This window comes from Cynocephalus volans, chromosome 2 (genome assembly GCF_027409185.1).
Source record: "Cynocephalus volans isolate mCynVol1 chromosome 2, mCynVol1.pri, whole genome shotgun sequence".
NCBI classification, from domain to species: Eukaryota; Metazoa; Chordata; class Mammalia; order Dermoptera; family Cynocephalidae; genus Cynocephalus; species Cynocephalus volans.
In genome coordinates, this window is record NC_084461.1 from 194106285 (window position 1) to 194126099 (window position 19815).

Below are 19815 nucleotides of genomic sequence, written 5' to 3' on the forward strand. Positions count from 1 at the left end.
TCCCCTGGTCATTGCCCAGGCTAGGAGGTACACCAGGCATGGTTGATTCTTCTCTTTCTTTATACAAGTGTCAGACACCCCAACTACTTGTGATATCTTTGAGGGTAGAGACAGCATCTTGCTCACTGGGTCCCCAGAACTTGGCATGAAATAGGTGCTGGGTCATTGGAGAATTAACAATAAATGAAACAATTACAGCTACTCTGCATTGGGCTCTTTCTCCGCTGGGCACCATTCTTTATGTGCATTTTCTCATCTAATCATCACACGGCCTTATAAGGAGAAGGCCTTATGAGCTGTTATAATCCTGTGAGGTAGGTAATAGTCCTTATTTTACGGTTGGGGAAACCAAGGCTCAGAGAGCTGAAGTGTTTTGCCCAAGACCACACAGCAAGTTCCTCCATGGTCAGAATTTGAACTGGGGTGTACGTGATCTCTGCCAGTGATACTCTCTAGCCCCTGCCATCTGACTAGGTGAAGTTTGGGGGTTCAGAGGTGAGACAGGCACCATTGTTTTGCCCCAATTCGTTAGCCATATTAGAAAGCCTTAGACCACCATCGTCTCTCACCAAGATTACTGGGAACACTTCCTAACTGGTCTCTTGCGTGCTCCTGAACCCCTGTCCAGGTTCCATAGCAGCCAGCCTGATCTTTCTAAAGTGTAAATCTGAATATATCTTCCCTCTTCCCCTTGCTCAAATCCCTTCCATGGCCCCCTATTGCCCAAACTCCTCAAGATGGCTGAGAGGCTCTCCTTGACCCAGACTTTCCTTGGTCATCCCTCTCTCTCTCTCTCTCTCTCTCTCTCTCTCTCTCTCTCGGCCGACCCAACCTTCAGATCTCAGCTTAGAGAACTTTTCCTCTAAGAAGCCCTTCCTGGTCTCCCTCAGACTCACGTGCTGCCCCCCTATACTTCAAACATAGCACTGATCACATTATATTGTAATCTCCCACTGTTGTAGGGCTTATCTGAGAGCTGGACTAACATACTCATCATCATGGGGGCTGGCACATAGTAGGTGTTCAACTAGTATTTGAGCCAGGAAGAGAAGGAGGAAGGAGGAGTCTGCTTGGTCACTGGTGCCTAAGAGCATGGCTTCAGAAAGAGAACTGGTGACTTTCAGATCCAGTCTTAGTCATGGATTTTTTTGAAAGCCCAGAACTCTTTCCTCCTTTAGAGTGTTCTAGAGTAGGTTTCTCTAAAAATGATGCTCATGATGCCACCTGCCACCTGTGAAGCCTGCTTGTCTTGACTTTGCTGGGGATGCCAGCTGTTGTTCATCTTTCCACAGAGGAAATTTACACTGAAAAGTCAATCTGGACCTTGCTGAGATCCCTTTGGGCTGGACCTAGGTCAGATCCATGCACAAATTGTGTGGTGCTTGTGGGTGTGAGGGGATAGAGCTCAGGGCACAAACATTTGTCCTTCGGACTCTGCCACACCCCTCTCCAGAGGTGGGAGAGGCAGGAGGCTGGGCTTCAGGTGTTACCCTTTCCCCTAGCTGCCTCCAGCATGTATGAAAGGAGGGACCCTCTTCTGTACAATGGCCCTTCAAAACCCTGAAAGTTGTTCTTACATTTTTCCTGCCTGGCAAAGTTTCCAGGACCCTCTTTAAGAGATTTGTAAGGCAGGAGAGTGGTCAGGCAGCTACAACCCAAACCCAAGTGCCCAGAAAGCTCCTGCAGCTCATCCTCTGTGCCAGTGTCTCCAAAGTTGGTCTGTAGCCACCTGTATTACAATCACCCAAGATCCTGGTAAAAGGCAGATTTCAGGGCCCCTCCCAGACCTTCTGAATCAGAATCACCAGTGACCACCTGTGCAACTGCTCAGAGCCTCCCGGTCCTCAGCAGGGCCGTACTTCTGCTGCACTCCGCTGTTGCTGTCTTGAAATTCTTATTAGTCTTTGAACAAAGGCCACACATTTTTATTCTGTTCGGGACCCTACAAGTTATGTAGCCGGTTCTGATCAGAATCTCTAAAGTGGGGCCCAGGAAGCTCCTTTTCTTTTCTTTTTAACTAGGTCCCTGGGTGAATCTGATGCACGCTGAAGTTTAAGAACTGCTACTGCTCGGGGGAACCTAAAACAGGCAAAAAGGCAGTTTCTGAATCCTCCCATTGAAAGGGCAAAATAAATTGAACATTGTTTCGTTATCTAAACTTTCAATAGTTTCCCCTCGCCCACCTGTCTCTGATCACTCAACTTTCTGGTCTGGGGGTGGAGGGGTGTCTCTTCATGTAAAGGAATCGGCCTCAAAATGCCCATTTATTTGAAGAGGGAGAAGAAGAAGGAAGAGCTGAAGTAGGAGGTGGAGGAGGAGGAAGAAGGAGGAGGGAGGAGGGGCAGGAGGAGAAGGAGAGGGGCAGGAGAAGGAGGGGAGGTGCAGGAGGAGGAGAGGAGGTGCAGGAGGAGGAGGGGAGGGGCAGGAGGAGGAGAGGAGGTGCAGGAGGGGGGGCAGGAGGGGGAGGTGCAGGAGGAGGGGAGGGGCAGGAGGAGGAGAGGAGGTGCAGGAGGAGGAGAGGAGGTGCAGGAGGGGTGAGGGGCGGGAGGCGGCAGGAGGGGGAGGGGGCAGGAGGGGGGAGGGGGAGGAGGAGAGGAGGTGCAGGAGGGGCGAGGGGCAGGAGGGGGACAGGAGGGGGAGGGGCAAGAGGAGGAGGGGGGCAGGAGGAGGAGGGGAGGGGCAGGAGGAGGAGGGGAGGTTCAGGAGGAGGAGAGGAGGTGCAGGAGGGGGGAGGGGAGGTGCAGGAGGAGGAGGGGGAGGGGCAGGGGGAGGAGGGGGAGGGGCAGGGGGAGGAGAGGAGGTGCAGGGGGAGGAGAGGAGGTGCAGGAGGGGCGAGGGGCAAGGGGCAGGAGGGGGGCAGGAGGGGGAGGGGCAGGAGGGGGGAGGGGCAGGAGGAGGGGAGGGGGAGGAGGAGGAGGGGGAGGGGCAGGAGGAGGAGGGGAGGGGCAGGAGGAGGAGGAGGAGAGAACTGTAGCAGAGCTCTGGTGACAAACCTGTGTCCTTTACTCAGGTTCTGCATATTCGTTTGGGATCACTCTCTCTCCCTCTCCTGCCCACGGTCTTTTTTTCCCTCTCCTTATTTATCTCTTGACCACTTAAAGAAGGGATGACAGATTCCTAGGCCATTCTACACATTCCTAAATTGCTTTGAAGTGTCCCCTCTTGTTATGGGTTGAATTATGTCTTCCTAACCTTCAAATCACATGTTGAAGTCCTAACCCCTTAGAATGTGATCTTATTTGGATACAGGGTCATTGCAGACGTAATCAGTTAAGATGATGTCATCCTGGAATAGGGTGGGCCCTCACTGCAATATGGCTGGTGTCCTTATAGAAAGAACATGATGTGAAGAGACAGACATGCATAGAGTGAGCATGACGTGAAGACACAGGGAGGAGGCCACCTACAAGTTCAGGAACACCTGGGGCTGCCAGAGGCTGAGAGGCATGGAGCGGATTCTCCCCCACAGCCCTCAGAAGGAATTGATCCCGACAGCACCTTGATCTTGGACTTCTAGCCTCCCGAATGGTAAGAGAAGATATTTTTGTTGGAGACACCTAGTTGGTGGTGGTTTGTGCCTGCAGCCCTAGGACACGAATTACACCTCTCATCCAAGATGGTTGATACCCCACATCCCATCTGCAAAGTGGATTGCTATTGCTCCTCGCATTTCAGGAGCAGGGCCACAGGCACCCAGAAATATCAGGGATGTGCTTGCTAGCCCACAGCACTTCCGGGCCTGAGAAAGAGCTGGACTTGGAGCATTTCCAGGCAGGAGCAATCTGGAGTGGGGTTAAGCCTGCCACTCCCCTGGCTTTCTGCTTGGATGACCCCCCTAATTCCCCTGGGCAGAGATGACACTGGAGACAACAAAGTGTCCACTAGCAAAGGCTCTAATTGACACAAGCTGGTCATTCAGGCGGGCACCCCTGTGTCCCAGGAGCGGCCCTGGACTGAAGTCACCCACTTCGGCAGTTCTTATGGCCTTGTGTGTGGGAGGACATTGCTATTGGGCTGTCAGCTTGGTACTGCTCTGCCTGTGAAAGTCATGGTGGAGATCACCCACTACCGCATTGCTTCCAGGGGACAAAGGCACCGGCAACCAATTACTGATGACTCTACGGTCCACCGGTTCCTGCTATTATTAGACAGTCTCAGAAATCTAGGAATGAGAGGGACATCCAATTACTGGATGCCCATGTGCTGCCATGAGTGGTGTTGTCCCACCCTTCTCTGCCACTGTGAGAAGAACAGCTGGAGGATCCTGCCCTGGAAATCTTGAAGGACTTTAGAAAGGATGGACTCAAAGAGGTTCAGCTTGGCAGCCACCCCACACTATGTGCCCAAAGGCTGGGAGCAGAGCATACCTCTGACAGGGTCACTATAGCCCCTCTGGGTTCTCACTGGGGAGGTCCAGTGCTACTGATCTAGCCCCATGAGCTCTGGTCCAACAAAGACACTATCTTACCACATTTATCTTTGGGGTCTGAGTGACAAGTGACCGTAGGTAGAATTCCTCACATTAAGAACATGACCTTTAGAATTAAATAGACCCAGGTTCCAGTCCTGGCTGTACCACTTACTGGGTGATCCTGGTCAAGCGACTTCACCTCTTTGAGCCTTAGTGTCTTCATCTGTAAAATGGTCATTATAGGGAGCATTGCCTTATTTGTTTAAAAATGTGTATGCAGCTGAATGTAGAAGACATTATGCTAAATGAAAGAAGCCAGACACAAAAAGAAATACATGGCATGACCTCACTTATATGTGGAATCTTTAAAAAAAGTTGAATTCACAGAGATAGAGAATACAATAGTGGTTACCAGGGGCGAGGGAGGAAATGAGATGTAGTTTAAAGGATACAAAGTTGCAGAGATGTAGGATGAACAAGTCAAGAGATGTAATGCACACCCTGAGGACTACGGTAACTAATAGTGTATTGTATTCAGGATTTTTGCTAAAAGATTAGGTTTTAGGGCTCTTGTCACAAAAAGGGTAACTATGTGAGATGATGGATATGCTAATTTGTTTGACTATAGTAGCCATTTCACTATTTATATATGTATCCAAACATCATGTTGCACAATTTAAATATACATAATAATATTTTTTAAAAATTGAAAAGGAGGGGAAAATTGCTAATGACGCTTAGCACAGTGCCAGGAACATGAGAAGTGTCCGAACAGTGGAGGTGGTAGTTGTTTTTATCAATTTACAGGTGCTTTAGAGCAAGTTGTTTGAAAAACAGTGATTCGTCCTTCCTACTTCAGAATTTAGTTTAATTCACTGAGATGAAGGAGTTGAAAGGGCATCTCTCATCTATCTTGAAAAATTTCATTTTAAATGCGTATATGAAAATCGAATACAAAACAGCAAGGGGAAAAGGCCCAGAAACATCAGTATAAAACTATGTCAAACAATATGATACAACGGTCCTATTTTGGAATTTAGTTTAGTCACTAAGATGAGGCTGCTGAAGAAAGACTTTCAAACCTGGTCATCCATGGACCCCTCGGGTTTCCAAAATCCAAGATCACTGTAATGCTAACGTAAGTAAGTGCGTGATGTAAACCTTAGCCCAAGACCGGGAGGCCTGGCCCTGGGCCCACAGAGGTCTGTAAACTTCCTGAGACGGCATGCACACCTCAGGGCGCATGTGTGTTTTTCTGCAGAGAGAGGCTCTTGCTATTATCAGCTTCTCAAAGGGGCTTCCTATCCACAAAGGTGTCATCTTGTGAGAATGATCTGTGCAGCCTGCTTGTGCCCAGGGGCCAGGAGAAGGGACCCACCATTTACTGAGCCCTGCTGTGTGCCAGACCAACATACACTAGATACTAACAACAATCAGGCAAAGTAGGCATATCACTCCTATTTTCTAAGTGAGGAAACTGAGGCTCAGAGAGCTCAAATTAAGAGACAGACACTGAGCTCTGTCACTTGCTTGTCTCACAGTTGGAGCAGGGCTGGCATTCCAGCTCGGGTCTATCTGATCCCAAGCTGGGTCCTGTCCTTGGCACCAGGCAGCCTCTGAGAAATCAGATGAGGTGACCTAGCCAGGAAATGCACCCTTGTCCTCAGCCAGAGCTCTCAGCAAACCAGGCATTGAGGTATCAGAGATCATGGGACCACCAATCTCCAGATCTGTGGGCAACTACCCTAAAGTACCTAGAATACCCCACCTAAGCTCTGAGGTCCCCTGCTGGGTAAAGTCTCTGCCTCGCCTCCAGGAGGAGTTCATTTCTCTCTCTGTTCTGATGGCACCTGGCTTAGACTGCTCGTTTCCTCTCTCACAGTCTGCTGCGTGCCATGTCAGACACCACGGAGTGGTTGGAAGCCTGGGGTTTGGAAGCAGGTGGACTTCTGGCTCTGCCACTTATCAGTTGTGTGACCTTGAATTATTCGCTTAACCCCTCTGAGCCTCACTTTCTACATTATGAAAGGAAGCTAGTAGCGCCTTCCTCACCTGATAGGGTATGGTATTTTTCTCTTGTTCTCCCGCATAGCAGGAGCATGCTTTCTTCTTTTTCCATCTAAGCCTTATTTTCCTATTAGTAAGAACCTGATAAATGACAGCAATTGTTACTGCTGCTCTTGTCACTGTGTTATTCTTAGCTGAGTGCACATTTACATCCACCACTTCCCCCAGACTCTAAGCTCCTGGAAGGCAGTGATTTTTCATGTCCATATGCCTAGCACCTGCCATAGGTGCTGGAGCATAATATATCCTTAGGAAATGTTTGTTGTTGAACAGTACATTCAGAGAAATTCCTGCTTATACCATTGGTAATAAACATCTAAAACTCAGACATCCAAAGCCACCCCATAAAAGTGAAAATTCTAAGAAGATTCAGAGATTCTTGAGTGAATGACTCTCCATGGGTTACTGGGAGAGCTAGGGGAAGGTTGGGGCATGAACTTAACTTCAGGGCTACATGCAGTGGGGCCAACCATGTCACCCCATGGCACATGTTTTGATGGCACATGTCCACTTTATCAGGAACCAGAAGGTCATATCCCTTCCATACTTCCAACCACTAATCTTTCCACCCATCTATGTATTCATCATCCCAGTCTTCCAGTATTTATTCATCCATCCATTCATCCAAACAACTATCTATCTATCTACCTACCTATCCATCCATTCAAACAACCATCTATCTATCCATCTGTTCATTCATCCATCCATTAATAAATCTATCCACACATACATCATCACAGACATCTTTATTGAGCATTTTTTGGCTCCCAGGAATTGTGCTAGGCACTGTTGTGACCTAAAGCTAAATATCATATGAATCCCACCTTCAAGGAACTTACGTTCTAGAAGGGGAGACAGACAACGAAATAAGTCATCTCTATTCAGTATGATATGAGTTATGACAGAGATGAGTACAAGAAGCTATGGAAGAATACAAGACCTAGGAGGGTCAGGGAAGACTTTCTGGCACAGGAAAGACGATAGGGGATGCTGTGTGGAGAGAAGGGCTTTGCAGGCAGAAGGACCAGCATGCACAAAGAGAAAGGATGCTGATCTGGGGGGATTACAAGTGGTTTTGATTGGCTGAATTAGGGGGAGTGAATCTGGAAGGAATAAAAGAGTTGGCTAGTGTCCAGGGCCCAGTCACGATGGGCCTCGGATAGAGTTTGAGTTTGGACTTTGTCCCAAGGAACTGGGAGCCTTGGGTTGATATTAAAGAGGCTTGAGGGAGAGAGCAGGCTTTGGAAAGATCTGTCTCCCAGGACAGCATTCGCCCAGGAAATGGACTGTCTTTGTGAACCAGAAGTAGCATCTGGGAGGCAGGTCATCAAACTTGGAAATGATACCAAAGAGCCTTCTTCCTTCCGAAATTTGGTCTGGCTGTTTCCTTTTCCAGAACCATTTTACGCCTGATTGAAAATCTAGTGATGTTGGCAGGAGGGAAGCTAATGACTCAGACAGTCACTAATATTCTCCCTGAAGAAGCTTCCTTGAAGCTCTAATGGGAAATTCAGATCTCAGGATCAGGAGAGAATTCCTATGGCACATAATCATGGGTGATGATGGTCCCAGTGACTGTGCTTTGGCCAGTGAGTGGGGACAGGCTTGTGTTGCATCAGTCCCACTTCCTCCCCTGGCTGGGTGGTAGCCAGGAGCTCATTTTCCAGATAGGCAGCCAGGTGAGGAAGTGCATACTCTAGCCAAGGAGCAGAGCACAAGACACAGACTTACTGCACACCTGCATGTGCCAGGCCCTGTTGTCATTGGGATACAAGAGAAACCAAACCAGGTCCTTGCTTTCCAGGAGCTTAAAATTACATTACACAGGACCTATACATCAAGAGACACAGTTGTCAACATTGACAGCGCAGAGAAAGGGGGAGTGGAAAGAAAGTTGGAGCACCAACATCTCATCTGAAATAGCATAGAGTCAAAAATGCACTGCCTGTAGTGGATGGAATAAGAAATAAAAGCGTAAAGGCATTTCTTAAAGTTGCCAAGGTAACCAATGAGGAGCTAAAAATAGTGATAGACCTATTTTGAGAGGACTGGGCAAGAAATGTCAATAGATAAGGTCTCAGGTCTGTAAGTGAGCAAACAACAAGTGTAAGCATGGTATATAGAGATTTGGAGATAATCACAGAGGCAACAGTGAGAAAACTGAAAAACGGGTAGCCCCTGGGAAGCAGGATAAAAGTAGGAAGGGGTGGGAGGGAACTGCTTCCCATTGTAAGGATTTCTTACTCACTTGATTATTTTTTCACCATGTGCATGTTCTTAGATTAAAACAAATCTAACATTCAAAGAGAGATAAATGTTAGTTCAATGGAATTAGTGACAAGCCCAAATGCATGAAGCACGCAGCTAACACTATTTGATTTGGAGGAAGGAGTCCATGGATACAATTTAGAGGGACTATGAACTTGGATAGGAAGAAAACAACATCGTTATTTTACACTAGCTTCTAACTGAAATTTAGCAACTCAGCACTTGCTTTCATTATGAATGTAGACAAAAAGGCTACAGCATATTATCCGTGCCTGTGACTTTACCACTGATGGAAATCCTAAGTATTTTCATGTCACCTTTCAGTTGTTGCAAATACCTCAAAATACGTATGCCTGTTCTACTTATAAAGTACAGTATTTCTTAGACTCACAGCTAGCTCCTGTTAGTTAATATGTTAATAAAGAAACACACCTATTACCAAATCACCTTTGTTTCTTTAAAATTAACTGTTGATAACTTTATCCCAAGATAATTGGTTCCCTGGCAATCCTGTGTGTTCTTTCTGGTGCATTTAAAAATATTGTGCTGAGTGGGGGTCTGTAGACTTCACCACACTGCCAAGGGATCTGTGGCATGAAACAGGTTGAGAACCTGTGTTAGAGAAAGGAGAACCGTTGTGGGATTAAGGCACTTGACAAAGTCTTCATAGGCAGAGAGGCAGGATTCACATCTTGGGGGAAACAAGCACCCGGAAAGATGGAGAGCTAGAGAGAGGGCGTGCCGATGGAGGAAAGACGATGAAGTACAGTAATAGTCACAGCAGCACCTATTATTTACTGAGTGTTCACAAGGTTCCAGACACTGTGGAAGCCCCTTGCAAATGTTAGTGTGTCCAGCTTTGGCAGTAACCACAAGAAGGCACTAATGCTGTTTCTTTTCTACAGCCTGGGAAACACAGCCCTGGATATGCCCCATAGCTGGCAAGTCGGAGCTAGAATGCAGACCATGGTCTGCCTGACTCCTCGGATGTGCCCTTAATCACTTGTCTATACTACCAAGGATGGTGGAAGATCTTATTCTCATTCAACAGACGAAGAAACCAAGGATCAGACAAGTCAAGTGAAGCCAAGGCCAGGATCTCAGCATGCTTGGGGAAAACCAGCTGAGGTTTTCCCCTTGCTTGGCTGCTTGCTGATTCCTTCCTCATCCCTGGTGCCACCGCAGGGGCCTGGGAAGTTCAAGGAATCTCATGCCAGTTCTCTGGGCACCACCATTGAAGCTCAAGTCCTGCCTTGTCTTCCTTTCACACGTCTCTCAGATCCTTTCTTCTTGTGTTAGCCTTTGAACCCCTCCTGGCCTCAAGCCTAAATGCTACCAGCATAACCTCCTGATAACCACCTAACTAATCCATGCTTCCCACTAAAGTGAGATGCACTTGAACTTGAGTTCCTCAAATTGGGGTTCCTGAAATGCTGTGATCATGTTGTTTAATCTATAGGCTCAACCATCCTTTCCTGGACTGACTGATAACTATCCCATCACTAAGCACTGCCACATGATTCTGCTGCCTGCTCCGCATTTGTGTTTACGATGGCGTCTGTGCCGGGATGTCCCACCTTAATTACTGCACAATAACGAGAAGAGACTTTTACAGAAAAATGATCCTTTTCCTGCCTGGAAGGAAAGGATGGGGTCCTGGAAAACCTAAGGATGGGATGGCACACTATATGAACAGAGGATTCACAGCAGTGTGAAGAGGGGAAAGTGGTGGAAAACCAAGTCATCACAGGACCGAAGCAGGGGGGAAATCGAAAGAACCCTCCAGAATAAATGAATTTTTTAAAAAATGTGCTTATTAAGCTCTTAAAAAAAAGAACCCTGTGGGCAGTGTGTCCCACATTCACATTGTGAGTGGAGGTTTTGTCTCAGCAAAAATATCACTCTGCCCATCACATGCATGTTTCAAATTTGAATTTTATTAGTTTTGTAGTTGTGACTCTATTTAATTTGCAGTTTTGTTCTGGTTTTATAGTAGTGTATGAAATACAAGAGTAAAGAACTTATACCTGCTTTTGTGTGGCACACATTTAAGCAACATTATAATAAAACTATCTTATGGCAACTTTGGTGGAAAGGAGGTGTCTGTGAGAACAGGTGCCCCTTAAAAAAATGTTCCATGGCTGAAAGACACTGATCCTCATGCCACTTCTCAGGCTACATCCACCGCTCAGAAATTGTTGGCTATCTGGAGCTAATACTGCCAAATTCTCAGCCTGGCCCCTGTATCTTGCCGGTCTCCATGAACGGACTCTGTACTTCAGCAAAACAGGTCAATATAATATTCTTCAAATAGTCAGTTCCAGTGTCCAACAATACTCCCCCAAATAGGTAAAGATGAGGTGTGCTGAGTACTCAAAGTGGCACCTAAAACATCAGTCAGTGCCTCATAAATGGGGACAGTATTAATATTAGCAGGATTCCACTATTTCATGGGACTGAAGGAAGAGAGGTCCAGTGGTATAAAACACCCTCTGCTGACATTCCTGTCCCCACATCTCACATCCAGGTCATGAGAATAGAAGGAAAATTGAGGTAAAGGTGTCAGAGTGGAAAAATGCCTGGGAAAGAGTTTTGGGAGGTTCCATGATGTTGTAGAAAAAAATCCTCTAGATTGGAGAATACACAGACTTGGGGGTGAGGCCCAGCTCTGTGACCTTGGACAAGCTACCTCATCTCTTTGAGCCTCTGGCTCCTGATATGTTGATGAGGACAAAGGGTTATTCTAGCCCTGCCCACTTCATGGAGCAGGTGGTGGGAGGATCAATGAAGCCAGGGACATGGAAATGTAAGTGACAGCAACATGGGGGGTTGCCATTGTTATCACTAGAGTGACAGTGAGGGGGCAGGGTTGGAGAGATGCTCAGAGAGCCAGAGAAGGAGGGAAAGCAGAGACAGAGAGAGAGACAGAGAAGGAGAGTAACTGCACTACCTTTACTGTCTGTCCCCCAAGAGATTTCCCTCCCAGCACCCCTGCTCAGTTGGATTCAGGCCACATAGACTCCCTGGGGCTGCCTTGGTGGTAGCTGATGTCCCAGAAGGGATGCTGGAAGAGTCACACCACAGCCCCATTGGAAGAGGAAGGGGAATAAGGGTAGGGGGCATGGCTTGGACCACTCAGAGCAAGAGATGCCCACAGCTGAGCTGTGCTCATCTCAGACCACACCGGGCTCACTGAGGGCCTATAGCTCAACATTGACCTTCAGTTCCTCCCAGAGACATACACCCCAGGAGGGCACTTCTCTGCCACACCCCTCACTTCCCTGAGAAAGGAGGAGAGGGAATGAGATGCTCATTAAAGGCACCCAGAATGGGAGCCACTTGATGGGGATGTCTCACGCTTTCTGTTGTCTCAGAGCCCAGGAAGACAGGAAGAGAGTGTTGGATGGATGTGGGTGAATGAAGAAATAGAGGGATAGAAGGATGGATGGTGGAGGGACAGAACGGTGGATGGAGAGAAGCATCAATGGATGATGGATGAACGAATGGTGGTAGGAGAGGATGGACAGATGGATAGACAGTGGATGGTGTGAAGGAAAGTGTTGACACAGCAGGCCTGGGACCGCTCTTCTTAGAAAGGCTGGCTTGCGAGAACAGCCCTTGGCTGGCACGTGGGAACTGGGATTTTCGGAGGGCTTCCATATTCCCAGAATTGATCACAGTTGCACACTGTGCCTAAACTGTTCGCTCGATCCAGTTTATGTCAAACACTTGCTTTGTTTTGTTTTTTCCTGGGAGTCTGGAATTTTGATACATTTTAGGCCTACATGACCTGCCCCCCAATAAGAACCTTGGGCACTGAGTCTCTAATGAGCTTCCCTGGCAGGAAACATCTCGCACGTGTTGTCTCTACTTGTTGCTCCAGGAATTCAGTGTGTCCTGGGTGACTCCTCTTGGAGAGGATTCTTGCTCTTGTTTTCTCTGGACTTCACCCCACACACTTTCTCCTTTGCTGATTTTGCCTCATGTCCTTTCACTGTAATAAATCCACGAGTACAACTATATGCCAAGCCATTTGAGTTCTTTTAGAGAATCATCAAACCTGGGGGTGGTCTTGGGAACCCCAATCACAGACAGATGGATGGATGGACAGATGTACTGATAAATGGATAAAGTAAATAAGTGAATGGATGGATGGATGAGTAATGATTGATAAACAGATGGATGGATGGATGGATGGACGGATGGACAGATGGACGGACGGACGGATGGATGGATAGATGGATAAGTGGATGGATGGATGGGTGGGTGGATGAATGGTGTGTGTGCGTGTGTGTGTGTGTGTTTGTGCTGGAGGAGGTGGAAAGAAGTGGCCTAAATCTTTCAGATGCTCTAAAGGCCACAGATTTTAATGGCCATAGGAGTTCCTCAAAGGCTCAAGACTATCCATACCTAACTTCCTTGTTACAATGAGTCAGTTCCTGGGAGACTTTTGCTTGGTTGGGTCAGAATTTAATATAATCACCACTTATCGTATATTCATATGGGCATATGGAGGACTAACACTATTTACTGTGGTGCCCATGATGAGTAGAAAGATTGTTTTGGGGCATAAGCTCCATGTGCAGGAGCAAAGCAAACAGAATGCATCTGTTTCCTGAATCTGTAGGAATTGCTGGCCAATGGCACTGCTAGCTTCCTTAAGACTGAATTCGTTTTCTCTGCTTCGGGTTTGGCTCTATGAAAACATTTGGTCTTTATTTGAGATCTTTTGTTTTTTTTTGTAAGCATTAAATGTCTCTTTATAATTCATTGTTCTTGGAAAACCATGGTGAGCATTGCAAACCCATTTTTCCCCCCAACTGTATTTCTTGAATAATGAACTCCACTTTGATTTAAACATTTTTATAAGAATTTTCTTCTTAATTGAAAAGTAAAATGCATTTGGCAGAGGGGGCAGGGATATGTTAAAGTTACAGTCTCATTTATTGCTAATGAAGTGGAAGACAAGTGGAACCCAGGGGAGGAACAGGATAAAAAAAGAACACTGGAAAGTAGTAGAATCAAAGGAGAAAAGAAATGATAAGTTGCACGTAAGAGAGCTTTGAATAAGCATCTTGTTACGTTTGTTCCTAAGCTCTGGAGTTAGAAGAAATATAGAATGGAGCATCGAGCTGGTATCTGGCCAAAGACCAACTCCTGTGACTCAGAGGCACTAGGGCCTCAGTTTCCACATCTGTTGATGGGATGAAGCCATCTTCATAAGGCTGCTGTGAGGGTCCTGGGGAACAGCGAATGGGAAAATGCAAGCTGTGGAGTATGGTGTGCACATGAGGTGGGCTGTTATTCCAGCACTGGGTGGGCAGTTGGGGGAAGGTTAGGCTGAATGAGCCTCATATACTCTCTAGCTCTAAGAATCCAGAACTTGATGAAAATACCTTGACACGTACACACTCACAGGCACAGGTACACATTCTCTCACACACAGTTACACATACTCACGCCCCTCACACACACAGTCTCATCTCACACGTCCTCACATCCTCACACATACCCACAGCCTCTCTCGCACTTGCAGACTTACTCACACACATCCTCCCACACCCATATGCACCCCATTCAATATACACATGCTCACACCTATACCCCCAATCCCTCACACACCCCCTAACAGGTGTCCCCTCACACACAGCCTCATACACACTCTCAATACCCCTTCTCTCACATGTGCCCTTAAACACAATCTTGCATGATACAAACCCTCATACACATACACACACATCCTCACACACACACACCCTCATGCATACCGTCACACACACATAAACCCTGACACACACACCCTCACACCCACACATCCTCAGACATGTGTATACACATCACACCTACACACATCCTCAGAAACACACCCTCACACCCACATAAACCCTCAGACACACAAACACACCCTTACACCCACACACACCCCATACCCCCACAAATCCTCACACACACACACCCTCAGACAGACACACCCCCTCACACACGCACAGATACACGCACCCTCACACCCACTTGTCTGCCCCCCCGCACCCTCACCACAATCCTCCACACCCAGCCTCACGTGCCCTGTGTCCTTCAGATGAGACAGTCACCCCCCGGGCTCTGCCATTGCTGCTTCCCTTCCCAGTCGTGCTCTGGTGGAAGCAGAGGGCACGCTCCGTCCACCTCCCTGCCGGGCACACGTCCTCACAGTCCTGCCCCAGGCCCCTGCCCCATCAACACACAGAAAGGGCTCCTCCTGAGCCACCAGGGACCTCATCGAGCCAAATTCCAACAGACACCTCAAAGCTCCCACCTTCCTGAACCCTCGGTGATGTTCCCCTTGTCCCCCATCCTTGGTGTTAGGTGACCCCCACCATGAACCTCAAGCTCCACTAGCATAGGAACCCCTTCTGGCTTATTCATGCACCTGTCCTCAAAGTCCGGCACGTAGTTGGAGTTCATGAAACATTTGCTGACTATACGAATGAGGGAGGTGATCTGCTCAGACCAGGCTCTGGACTCTGGGAGTGAGGTACAAGGAGAGGCCAGGGGTGGGGGGGCCTGGCCCCTCTTGCCCAATTCCAGGGCTTCCATCCCTCTCCTGCTCTCAGCAAAGCCCTGGGCCCCTCCTATGCCAACTCCTCCCATCCCACACAGATCCCACCCTTGCCTCATCCTGAAGGACCCAAAGTACTGACAATATCCGGGAACTGCCACTGTCAGCCCTTTCTGGCTCACCTCCTGGGGCCTCCCAGGTCCTTCTGGGGTTCAGCAGGCAAGGACTTGGATATTCCTCAGGAGCACAGGCCCCCTAGGATCCACCCCAGCCTCCACACACCCATGCCACCCTCTGCACTGTCCCGGTAGCTACGATGTGCCAGGAACTGAGCTACACAATTTACATACAAATCCTACAGCCATTCTAGAAGGCAGACCCAAGTGGCACCCACATCCTTTAGCCAGGGAAACAGAGGCTCTAAAAGTGAAGTAACTGGCCCAAGGTCAACCACTGGTGAGTAGTAGGGATAGGATTTGAACCCAGGCCCCTCACTCGTCATTGCCACATTTCCTTGACTTCCCAACCTGACTCTGGCACCCACTTCTGGGCTCCCTCAATGCATCCTCCATATCGTCCTCATCTGTCCCCTGCTGGGCCAGGAACTACTCAGGGGCAGTGTGGTGGATGATATTGGTGCCTTTGCCAGGCCAGGGCTACTTTTCTGGAGAATTGCCTTAGGCAGGGAAGTGGGCTTGCCTGGGAAATTACCACACCACGCCCTCGCCCCCCACCCCCACATCCACACCACCAACTGGGGACAGCTTGAGCCAATGACTGACTGAGGTGGGCACACAAAATACCTGTCCCATCCTCTTTTGTTTTCCATATTCAACACTTCATCACTAGTGCCTAGACCAATGCCTGGCACATAGTAGGAGAATAGTGAGTATTTGTTGAGTGAATGAATGAATGTGTCATCTTCCCCCTATCTAGATGTCTGTCTGTGTTTCTCAATTCCTATCCAGTTCTCCTCCAAAACTTCAAGGCCACCTCACTCATCATCTGCCAGGTAACCTTACTGCCATGTCCACCTTAGCTGGCTTTAACTTAATGCCAAAGTGCTTTGCCAGCTGCTGCACACCTCAGGGGTTCACCAAGGGACAACAGAGATCCTCCAAGGGTCAGGGATCAGAGGGAGCCCTAGCTGGGGTGGCCGAGACGCCCACCCCAGCTTCACCCAGAACAGCTCTGCTTTGATCTATTTCCACAAGATTTTGTTTAGACACAAGTGCTCTGTGGCTACAAAGACTGAGAAGCCGCGGCCGGCTTGTGTTTTACACCTGCCCCGCCGACGCCCTTGACGTGGGACACAGCCTCTCTCATGCTGCCCCATCCAAACTTTGTGAGCAGGAAGTTACTTATGTTCCATCTAGACTGGACCTCCTTGAGAGCTCCAGCCTAGAGGTGAAAAGCACGGGCTTTGGAGTCACAAAGGCCTTGGGCAAGTTATTTAGTCTTCCTGCTCCCACTTTCTGTAACTGTAAAATGGAAAAGTAACAGGGCTATCATCGGAGGGCTGGGCAAGAATTCAATAAGATGAATCATTTCATGTGCAAAATGCAGTGCCTGGCTCACGGTGAATAATAAATCGTGCCTTCTAATATTTATTAACTACCTGAGCAAGTGCCTTAGGCATGCTTAGTAATTAATCATCAAAATTATCATACTTTCCTTTGGAAAAAGGAAGTTAAATCATGGATATATGTGAAGCTCATCTTGTCCTAGGGTGGATATTTCCCAGAGACCTAAGGGGGTTTATTATGGTCACGATCACTGGGCTCTGGAAAAAGCCACTAATTCTGAGTGGACATTGAAGACATTCTGAGTGGTGTTTGCCAAGTGGGGCCCTCATCCCCTGCTGTAAAGGGACCAGAGAAGGGACCCCAATGTTCCTCTGCTTCTTAAGTATCTGGCTTTCTTCCAGATCCAGGCTCAATGTGCAAAGACAGTGGGGATGTTGGAAGAGATGGTTTCTCATATTCCCGGTTTGCTGGTGTATCTGCACAGAGCTTGCTCATAGTGGATGCTCAATAAATATCGTGGAATGAAGGAATACAGGAATGAATGAATTTGAGGTCTACCATGTAAGTTCAGCACCTAGTAAAGACGTTTTTTGATAAAATTTTTTTGGAATGAATTCTAGGTTCACCATGATATCCTCACTGTTGGGCCTAGGTCCTAGCAAGAGGGTCTCTGATGAGCATTCATGGAGGAAATGAGCTAGACCCAGTATTTCCCAGAAAGAGGCTGAGCTGTTGTGGTCCCTGTCCCACTTTCCTCGCACTCACCTTGGACTCACAGGCATGGGTTCCAGGCACCCAGCGCTCGAGTCCAGCTGCCAGCCCGGCTTGGCCTCAGCCAGGTGGGAAAGGAGTCTGGGAAACAGAGCAAGTAAAGCTCTCCAAGGCGCACAATTGGGAAACTGTCTAGCTGGCTCTCCAGGAAGCTCATGGGGTGCTGCCCTGGGGAAATACTCACTCTTCAGATAAACTGAGCTGGAAAGAGCAGTTTGCAATGACCCAGTGATGCTGCCAAGGAGCCCCGACTACACAGCGTTGGCATCAAATGCAACCACACACATGCACACACAGACACATGCACACAGAGTGGGACATATAGCTGTGCCCTGCTGGACACTGGGCTCTCTGCTCATGAGCCATCCAGCCTCCCTAGCTTACTTGTTGGAGCTGCTGTCCAAAATGGGATCTAGGGGCACACACTGGAAAATACACCCCAGGTGGCACTGGCATGCGGACATCTCCCCAGCCCCTGCCATCCCGCCTCAAACACACCTTGCCTCCACCCCAAGCAAGTGGTGGCCACAGATCGTCAGGTGGTACCACCCAGTGATAGCACTGTCTGTCACCACGGGGCACCCTTTCACAGATAATGGAACCTCTCATACTCAGTGTAGGCCCAGGGACAAAGTACGTGTCACCTCACTGCCTGTAGGCACTGATGAGCTGTCCCTTTCTGTGAACACCCCTTGCATCTGTCCCATGGGCAGGCAGCCACCACCTCCTTTGTTCCTGCTGTGATTTACTCCCCACCGGAAACCAGGAGGTGGCTTATACCCTGCAGAGTTACTCGGTGTGCAGGCTGGACTGGTGTCCTCAGAAGCATCTGTGGATGCTGGGCCAGGGCCCTCCTTTGCCCCCAGCTGTGGTCCAGGACAAGTGGCACATGGCTTGTCCACTTGTCCCTTTATCCCATGGCTTGTCCCTGGGCTTGCACTGGCTATGAGAGTTTCCATTCTCCATAAAAGGGTGCCCCGTGGTGACAAACAGTGCTATCCGAAGCCCGTGGCCTCCCCCAAGCTCTAGCCTTCAGTGCAGCAGCCTCTCCATGCCTGCTTCCTGCAGGGGTCTTATGCCAGCCAGCCAGTGGAGCCACCCACAGCAGGAGGTCTGGAACTGGCAGGTTGAAGAAACGTGGCCTTATATGCCCAGACAGGCCTGCACAGAGAACTGGCTCCATAGGGGTGACAAGGAGAAAGTCGAGACACTAAAGCCGCAACCTGTGCTGACCGGTCCCTCATTACCCACCAGGTCCCCTTCAGACACTGTCCCCTTGGGTACTCCTCAGGGAAGGCCGAGGTAAAGGGGGTCAGGGATGCTGGGAGGCCTGGTGACATGCCACGAGACCAACCCACATGATGAGCCCCCTCCCCATGATGCCCAGCCCGGGTACACCAGGCCCTCCTGCCTGGGCAGCGGAGCCCCCACCCGGGTACTCACCGGCTCCGGCAAGGCCTCGCCCTGGCATGGTGGCGGTCACCCCCTTTCAGACACTGTTCCCCATCTGGAGAGGCCAGCGGCACTAATCAGCTGCCTGGCGTGGTGCAGCCGAGTGACTGGGGTTTAATTGACACCAGGTGGCCCCTCCCCAGGGGCAGGCTGGGAGGCGGCTCTGCCAGGCTGGGAGGCCAAGCACTGGGCAGGGGGGCCGCACCCAGGCCAGGCTGGTTCAGGCCTCCCTGGGAGAGACGAGGGCAGTCAGGCAGCCGCCCGCCAGTCCACCCCTCCTCTCCTGCCCGCTGCCTCCATCGCACGCCCGGGCCCTCACTTCCCTAGGCTCTGACCTTTCTTTCATTTCACAGGCGGCAGCAGCAGTGGCAGCGTCTGCCCAGGATGAGGGTGGCTCAGGTTTCCCCTCCCCCCGGCTGGCTAGGGGCAGCCCGGAGCGAGTGCTGCAGGTCTGTGGTGGCCAGGCCGTGCCCGCTGGATCCTGAATAGGGCCACCCATTGTGGTCACAAAGGATCCCACCAACTGTCTTTTATTGAACACTTACTATGTTCCAGGCCCAGCACAGTGCCCACACTGACCCTATTAAATCTGACGTGCCTCAAGAGGTGAGTGTTTATTACCCCAACTTTGCAGATGAAGAAACTGAGGCTCAGAGAAGCTAAGCTTCTTCCCTGGGGTCACACAGCAGGAGAGCCAGGATACACCCCAATTCTGACACCAAGTCAGGGATTTTTACTACCACCTGCAAAGTAGATAAAAGTCATTCCCATTTTTTAGATAA

General features: G+C 49.1%; 1 protein-coding gene across 1 annotated transcript in view; it reads right to left on the reverse strand.

Moving 5' to 3' along the window:
• Positions 1-19072, reverse strand: part of NOS1 (nitric oxide synthase 1) — a 169807-nt gene extending 150735 nt beyond the window's left edge. The window contains exon 1 of the mRNA XM_063085368.1: positions 19025-19072. The gene's annotated coding sequence lies outside the window, so the exon portion shown is untranslated. The remainder of the gene's footprint in view (positions 1-19024) is intronic.
• Positions 19073-19815: the final 743 nt, after the last annotated feature.